This window comes from Muntiacus reevesi, chromosome X (genome assembly GCF_963930625.1).
Source record: "Muntiacus reevesi chromosome X, mMunRee1.1, whole genome shotgun sequence".
NCBI lineage: Eukaryota > Metazoa > Chordata > Mammalia > Artiodactyla > Cervidae > Muntiacus > Muntiacus reevesi.
Genome location: NC_089271.1, coordinates 148,017,572 through 148,026,116, shown reverse-complemented (window position 1 = coordinate 148,026,116; position 8,545 = coordinate 148,017,572). Strand labels below are relative to the sequence as shown.

The 8,545-nt window shown below is 52.4% G+C and overlaps 1 non-coding gene across 1 annotated transcript; it reads left to right on the top strand.

The window, feature by feature from the left end:
- Positions 1–3,078: 3,078 nt before the first annotated feature.
- Positions 3,079–3,164, top strand: LOC136154946 (small nucleolar RNA SNORD62). The gene has a single exon (XR_010660641.1). It is a non-coding gene; the product is annotated as a small nucleolar RNA SNORD62 (small nucleolar RNA).
- The last annotated feature ends 5,381 nt before the right edge of the window (positions 3,165–8,545 follow it).

Below are 8,545 nucleotides of genomic sequence, written 5' to 3'. Positions count from 1 at the left end.
CTTCAGGCCTCTGCTAGTGACTCCTGGACCAAAGCTGCCACTGCCTTCACCAGCACTGAGCCTGGCTCTGCTGAGGTGAGTGGCCCCCAGGCATCAAGCTTGTGCTCACCATCCAGGGCTGTCCCAGCGGCCCGCCCATGCTCTCCCTGGCCAAGCGGTGAGCCTGGCTCATTGTTGGTCTCCAGTCTTGCTTTCAGCTCTGCAGAAGGTGCCTGTGTGGGAGGGAGAAAGAGGGGATGGCCAGGGAGTACCCACCCTGGGTCCTTGGTGTCTGGCCATGCTCAGAGTGCAGGGGTCCATGTGTACCTGGGATCACGGGCTCGGGCCAGGAGACATGTCATGCTTCAGGTCTCGCTCTGCAGGACTCAGGTGCTGACTGGCCGTGTGTCCTGCACAGCAGGGCTTTAAGAGCAGCCAGGGAGACAGTGGTGTTGACCTGAGCGCAAAGTCCCAGAGTCCTTAGCCACCTCCTCGCAGCGCAGCTCCCCATGTGGCACCCTGAAGCCCAAGGATACAAGTGGGCCTGGCCTGGTGCCCAAGGCCAATAGCCACAAGGAGCAAACTCAAAAGCAGTCAGAGCCAAAGGTCATCTGGAGCCCGGCTCTCAGGGGCCAGGCTGGGCAGAACAGCTGGTGTCTTATTTCTTCTTTTCTGGCTCCCAGTTCCTTGGAAGCTAGAGGTCAGGGTCACTCCAGGCTGTGTGTCTCAGCCTCTTTGCTTTTCCATCAAGGATTCAGAACAAGGCTCAGGACAGAGCACGGAGCCCAGACCGGGACCCATCGGAAGTGAGCACTCTCTGCAAAACAGAAAGGGCTCTGAGGGGGCCGAAAGGTTTCCAGGTGCTGTGATTCCCCATTCATGGGGTGGAGATTCACGGGGACTCTGTGCTGCCAGTGACACCCATTGAATTTGGAGCCAACCCGAAGGTGAGGCTTGAAGTGTTTCTTCTCCGCACCTCCCCAACCCCTGTTTTTGGTGCTTGGAGAGGAAGGAGGGGCCTTTCCTGGAGGAGTGGGCTGGTAGGTGCTGGCAACACTCCAAGGGATGTCGTGGGGTGGCATCCTGGTTGAAGAGCTGCTCTGGGCTGGTCCCGTCTCCCTGCCAATGCCAAGCAAGTTCTCAGACCAAGCAAGAAGCCAGGCAGGGAAGGGGATGGCCGCCTTGCTTGGGGGCTGTTGGGAAACAGCTGGCCGTTTTGTTCACATGGTGAATACTGCTTACTTATTTACTTTTAAGTCTTTATTTATGTGGCTGTGCTAGGTCTTAGTTGCGTCACATGGAGTCTTTGATCTTCGTTGGGGCATATGGGATCTCATTCCCTGAGCAGGGATCGAACCCGGGCCCCCTTCATCGGGATCCTGGAATCTTAGCCCCTGGACCACCAGGGAAGTCCCATACTGGGTTTTTTGAGTTGCTGAGGTGATGGGTCTACTTCACGTGTGTCTCTGCCAGAAGGTGAGCCAGGGCAATTTCTGTGGGCCTTGTTCCCTTTTTTTACAGGACTCTGATTTCAGCTTGCAGCCTGGCTTTGCCTCTGGTCCCGCAGGGATTCCAGTTGTCAAACCTCAGGACGCGTTGGCCATGCTTCTACTGCCCAGCTGTGTGGGCCCTGTGCCAGCAGGTCCCGGGGAAGAGAGCCTCGTCAGTGTGGCTCTCGGGCTGGGAGTGTCGGTTTGTGTCTTGGTGCCGTCTCTAGCTAGTTGAACGCCCGTGGCAAGTTGTTCCACGCCCTGGTTTTGTGAGCTTATAATGGAGTGGTGTAACCCCTAAGGTCTCTTGTATTTGGCACTTTGTGATTCAAAACTTCCCGGGCTCCACAGTCACACACGTTTGAGAATGCTGTGCTAAATTAAGTCAACAAGTGTCCTCACTCTACGATTATTCAGAAACCCCATGACATGCAGGTGGGCAGTGGACACTGCACGAAGGGGGTCTAGCGCTGTATTTCTGAGCGTATTTCCAGGGCCTCTTTTTCACAGCCTGGGGGAAGGGGCTGAGACAGGAACTGGGACCTCCATGCCACGCAGTGGGGCCTGTGTGCTGGCCACCAGCTGTGCTTCTGTTGCTGAAACACGGCGGCCCTGCTGGAAGGCTGGGTCCAGGCAGGAGAGGGTGTCGTTCCCCCCTTTGCAGGTGTGCCACTGTGTCCTTCCCTCCAGGCTGGGCTCACCCCCAGCATCCCCATCCTGCAGCGTGACCACCACATCCAGAGAGCCATCAGCCTCTCCCACATGTCCTTCCCCACCGCTGACTTCACTCTGAAGGTAACGTGGGGCCTGGCTTGTGAGTGGGCAAGAGCAAGCAGACCCCACCCCAGCACACCCCCTCCTTCCACCCCTGGACTTAGCTTTGTGCCACCGCTGCCTTCTGGCCCGTAACTTCAATCTCCCCCCACCTCCTTGCATCCAAAGATGGAGTCTGTGCACAAGGCTTGGGAAAACTCGCCCAGCTTGCCGGAGCAGAGCTCGCCAGGAGGCGCCAAGTCAGGTCCGCAGCCCCCACCCTCCAGGGGGGCCTCCAGCAGGGTCAGCTATAGCTCCTTCAGTGGAGTCTCCAAGCCCCCTGTGCCCGTGGCCTCAGTCACACTTTCTGCAGCCCTTCCAGGTACCTCTCCCCTGGTCCAGCTCACGGATCCTTCTCCATTCCCTCGAGGGAAACATGGGTTTGTAGCCCTGAGGCCCCCCTGCCTTGACCTAAGGAGCATGTTCCTGCCTGGGGGCCATGGGTTCCTGTGTGCTCTGGTCTCTGGCACTTGCTGCTCTCAGCTTCCGACCCTGGGAGGCGACAGGACTCTGTGACCTCTGCAGGGCTCTCTTGCCTCCTGCACAGAGGTCCCATCAGAGATTCTGCCGCATGAGCAGCTGTCTGAACGTTGCCCCCTCCTCTGTGAAACAGCAGAGTCGTGATGGCCCAGTGCGGGGTCACCATGCCCATGAGATGAGCTCACATCCAGGGAGGGTTTTGTATCAACTGAGCTTCAATAAGCAGGAGCCAGTTTTACCCCAATGGTCACTGTCCTCATCACGGTGTCAGTGCCCAAAGGAGCCTGTTGGGACTCAAGGGGCCCAGCTGCCGGCGTCTCAGTGATCCGATTGCTACAGATCCTTCTGACTCTCCACTGTGGACTCAATGGCAGGGAGATGAAGAGGACCGTGACTGAGAGACCTTGGCAGCCTCCTTTATGACCGAGCCCTTCCTGGGTGTGCGGGGTGGTGGGTGAGAGGGGAAGGCTGACTGCAGCGGCCCCTCTCCCTGGGCCCTGGGCTGCACAGGAGCCCAGGGCCAACTCTGCCACGTTGCTTCCCCCCACCACTTTGCAGAACCTTCTGGGACAGTGAGACTTGATCCTGTTCCCCTACCTCGAATTGTGTTTCCAGGCAGCCACCTGCCACCTCTCTACCTGGATGACCATGTGTTTGCGAGTCAGCCCCGGCTGGTTCCTCAGACCATACCTCAGCAGCAGAGTTACCAACAGGTAATGCCAGCGAGACAGGTGACCCAGGGATAGAGGGGAGGGTGCAGCACAGGGCGTGATTGGCTGCTTCATGTACCCGTTCATGGCCTGTCTCATGTTTTGAACCCCTCACATTACTGCCATGTACCTGGCACGTTATGGCAGCCAGTCAGTGTTTCCTGAGTGAACACGTGAGAGCCGAGGAGGAGGGATGGAGCTGAGTGCTCTGGACGGCTTAGCTTTCCTTTCTTGACCCTCTCCCTCCTGCACCCTAGCCAGGGGATTCACTGAAACGGAATTCTCTTTGATGATCAGGTATCCTTCTGATGAAGGGAAGAAAGGCCTAGACTCCCAGGCACGGATGCGTTAGAAAGTGGTAGTTGTATAAATGAGCAGGTGTCTGTGTTCATGCACAGTGGGCACAATTCTGTGCTGCCAGGGGCTGCGTGTGGAGGGAGTCTCCCTCCTGAAGCTGGTGCTGGGCCTTCCACAGGGCTCCTGTACCTGCAGAGCCCAGGGTGAAGCACTGCCCCAGGGGTAGAGGATATGGCCCATCCTGATCTTTTCAGAGCATATTCTTAAACATTATGTCTTTTGACTCTGCAAGGTCTCATAACTGGGCCATACCACACGTATTCTTCTGTCCGTGGCGTTATCCATCCACTGTTCCGTTTCTGGACCCGCCTCTGTTGGGGGTGGAGCTCTGGCTCGTTCATCCAGCTGTGCAGGGTCCAGCGTACGGATGCTTGTAGTGCTGGTTTGCGGTTTCTTCCTGCCGGTTTTCTGCTCTCTCCTGAGAAGGAAGGAAGTGCAGGCAGGCTGTGTTGAGTTCGCTCTATGGGTGGTGTTGGATGCCCCAGGAAGAAAGACCGGGGTGGAGGTGAAGGGGTGCTGGTGATGGGTTGTGAGAAACAGCTTGCAGGGCAGCATGGTGACCCGCCTGCCTCCCCGTCTGCAGGCTGCCCCTGCCCAGCAGATCCCAATTTCCCTTCTCACATCTCTGCAAGCTCAAGCCCAGCTGGGACTGAGGGGTGGGCTGCATGTCTCCCAGTCTCAGGAGATCTTCAGCTCCTTACAGCTCTTCAGGTGAGATGCCTGGGTTTGGGGGGGCTTGGCGACTTGTCCCCAGGGGTTCCAGCCTTCACAGCCTGTGAGCCTATACCCTTGACCACCTGTTGCTGTGAGCATGTCCACGGGGGATGGGGGTGGGGGTAGAGGGTGAGCCGAGGTGTGTTAGAGGCCATGGGCCCAGCCTTGTCTTTTGTCCTCATGTCCTCCTGCCTCCCTCCCTGCTCTCCCTCCTCTCTGCCCTTGGCCCACTCTCTCAGTGTGTCTGTCCTGTGCTTTTGGCATCACAAAGGTTTTCCTGTGCCTCATGTAGCCTGTTCAGTTCAGTTCAGTCGCTCAGTCGTGTCCGACTCTTTGCAACCCCATGAACCGCAGCACGCCAGGCTTCGCTGTCCATCACCAGCTCCCAGAATCCAAACAAACCTATGTCCATCAAGTCGGTGATGCCACCCAACCATTTCATCCTCTGTTGTCCCCTTCTCCTGCCCTCAATCTTTCCCAACATCAGGGTCTTTTCCAGTGAATCAGCTCTTTGCATCAGCTGGCCAAAGTATTGGAGTTTCAGCTTCAACATCAGTCCTTCCAGTGAAAACCCAGGACTGATCTCCTTTAGGATGGACTGCTTGGATCTCCTCGCAGTCCAAGGGACTCTCAAGAATCTTCTCCAACACCACAGTTCAAAAGCATCAATTCTTCGGGGCTCAGCTCTCACTTCCATACATGACCACTGGAAAAACAATAGCCTTGACTAAACAGACCTTTGTTGGCAAGGTAATGTCTCTGCTTTTTAATATGCTGTCTAGGTTGGTCATAAATTTCCTTCCAAGGAGTAAGCATCTTTTAAATTCATGGCTGCAGTCACCATCTGCAGTGATTTTGGAGCCCAGAAACATAAAGTCAGACACTGTTTCCACTGTTTCCCCATCTATTTGCCATGAAGTGATTGGACTGGATGCCATGATCTTAGTTTTCTGAATATTGAGCTTTAAGCCAGCTTTTTTACTCTCCCCTTTCACTTTCATCAAGAGGCTCTTTAGTTCTTCAGTTTCTGCCATAATGGTGGTGTCAGCTGCATATCTGAGGTTACTGGTATTTCTTTCGGCAATCTTGATTCCAGCTTGTGCTTCCTCAAGCCCAGCATTTCTCATGATGTACTCTGCATATAAGTTAAATAAGCAGGGTGACAACATACAGCCTTGATGTACTCCTTTTCCTATTTGGAACCAGTCTGTTGTTCCATGTCCAGTTCTAACTGTTGCTTCCTGACCTGCATACAGATTTCTCAAGAGGCAAGTCAGGTGGTCTGGTATTCCCATGTCTTTCAGAATTTTTCACAGTTTATTGTGATCCACACAGTCAAAGTTGTAGGTTTAGAAGATATTAATAGGTTTTTGCCATCATCCCTGGAGAAAAACCATGGCAGGGCAGAACCAGATTCACATGGGTACATAGAGAAGCTGTGGACACTCTGGTCAGACATGTGGGAGGAAAGCCCAAAGAATGTACCAAGCAAGGGTCTATCGTGTTGACTTCTGCTGCCATCCATAGAGAAGTGGAAACTCACGAATTAACCAGACCCACCTGAGGGTCTGACATTAAGGCAGAAGGAGAGTCAGTGGGACCTCTAGGTGGCTCTGACTCCCGCCTCCACAGATGACACTGTGAGGACACCCTCATACACCCCCACTGAGGGGACTGGTCACAGTTCCCAGGACCAGAAATGCTGCAGTTCAGGGATATGCAGGCTTCACTGGATGCAGTTGTGACAGGCTGTTCCCTGCTATGGCTGCACCCATATCCACTCCTATTGTATCCTGCGACCTTTAGGGTTTTTGTCTTCTATAACTAGCCTGTTTGTATCCTTTGCTTATTTCCACAGATCAGAATTGTAGTTATCTTCTTGATGATCAGCAGGATATTAAAAATATTGCTATATTCTTGATATTAATCTGTTATAGATTTAAAACAATGTTTAGGAAGTACTTCCCCACTCCTAGCTCACAAGGATATTTTATTACAGTTTCTATAGTAGCTTTATTTATATTTATTCGGTAACTCAAGGAACATTTTTTGCTGGACACCGTTCCAGGACTCCATGGAGGTTCCAGTATAGCTGGGAAAGACTGTCAAGAAATGAAAAAACAACTACACTAGGTAGCCTGTGGGAAGGTTTTGAGAACTCTGACTGGAAGTGCAGCAAGAGAAAAAGAGAGGGAGAGCTTGGAGGAGTGGTTTTCCATTTTCAACCAGGTGGTTGGGTTGTGAAGCAGAAGTGGAGTGAAGACTTGAAAGAGGTTTGGGAGCGTGAGGAGACCAGTGTGACTGGAGCAGAGTGGGTGAGGAGGAGAGCAGCAGGACAGGGACTGAGAGCTGACAGGAACTGGATGTCAGCACCAGGGCCTCAGGAGACATGCTGAGGGCTTGTGCTCAGAGTGAAGTGGGAGGTGGTGGAGGGTGGCTGTGGGTTGGATGTGGAAAAGATGTTGAAGTCCCAACCCCCGGAGTCTGTGGATATGACAAAATCATGCCATTTTGAAAAATTCACTGTGTTTTTACTATTTAATTCTGGCATTAATAAAGGTTATAAGGAAGACTCATGACCTAAGTGTCCTCTTATTTAAGTAATGACCTCTGATAAAAACTCAGAACACGTTTTGAAGGCTGAGTGTTGAAAATAGACTTCCCTGCTGTTTTCAAGTACAACAGGCCTAACCTGACTCACATAGAATACCCCACATCCATGTTACTTCGCTGCAAGCCATTCAGCAGATGGCTGTAACAAGCACTGCTTCTGGTCAGCCAAACCACGTCTTTTTTCTGGGTCAGAAACTAGCTTCAATAGTTGATAGTAAAATCAATGGCCCTGCCAGATACTGCAGATAAGGTGTGACCTTCAATACTGACATTAAAAGGCAACAGCAGGGGTCTGTTGTGCCCTTACTTCTCTTTTCCCCATGGCTGATGCTCCCAGTTGCCCTGGATGTCAGGTCAGCAGCGTCTCTAGGCCATGATGTAAGGCAGAGACAACCAGAGTAGCCGGGGCTCAGGTTTGGGGGAACCAGGCCAAAGGCACAGACCCTACAGCCAAGGGGAATCCTGGTGCTGAGAGAAAGGAGGAGAAGCCATGTGAACTTCCTCACCCCGGTGAAGGACCAGGCTGATTACCATGAATGGTTTTTCCTGACACTCCAGACCTAGCCCCTGATCTAAAGAAGGGTTTGTTGGCCCACAAGGTTCACATGAGAAGCAAGGGCCGGGAAACCTAACCTGAAGGTCTCTGAGCCCCAAGCCCCTTGAGTTCTGGTCCCTTTACTCCACCAGGCACCTCCCTAACTTTCCAGCTTTCTACTTTAGTTTCTTTAATCTGAAATTGCATTAATTATTGTTTCTTTATTTTAATTGTGCCATTTGTTTTTATAAATTTAGTTTTTATTTTCTGAGACAGAGTGGCACTGTGCAGGCTGGAGCAGGGGGTCTGATGGGAGAGAGCAGAGCTGAGACAGAGATCCCTCCCACATGGGCACCTCACTGACAGCAGATGGGGCACTGGAGAGCCTAAGGGACAGGGTGGCCTTTCCAATCAAGGCTGCCTGTCATTGGAACTCCACGAGGCTGATCATGAATCCGACCCCACTTTGGCACCACACACGGACATCACTTCCTGAGAGACCTCCGTGGAGAGGGCAGGGCAATCCATGGGATGTGTCTCTCCACTTGGCTTCTGTCCAGCACTGTGTTCTCATGGTGTGTTTCATGGTCAAAACCTCTTATTTGAATGAGTTTTAGCCTCTGTTTACATTCACACAGAAGAACACAACCTAATTGTTTTATATCTGTCTTAAAATTTTAAATATTTCCATTTCTTTGGTCTTCAATAAGACTTTTAATTCATTTTCATACTCTATGGTGATAGAAGTCAGAATAGTGATTATCTCTACTGGGAAGAGGCAGGAAGTAAAACAAATTTGTAAATTATACTGTATTATAGAAGGTGATGAGTGGTGTGGGAAAGCAAAGAACAGC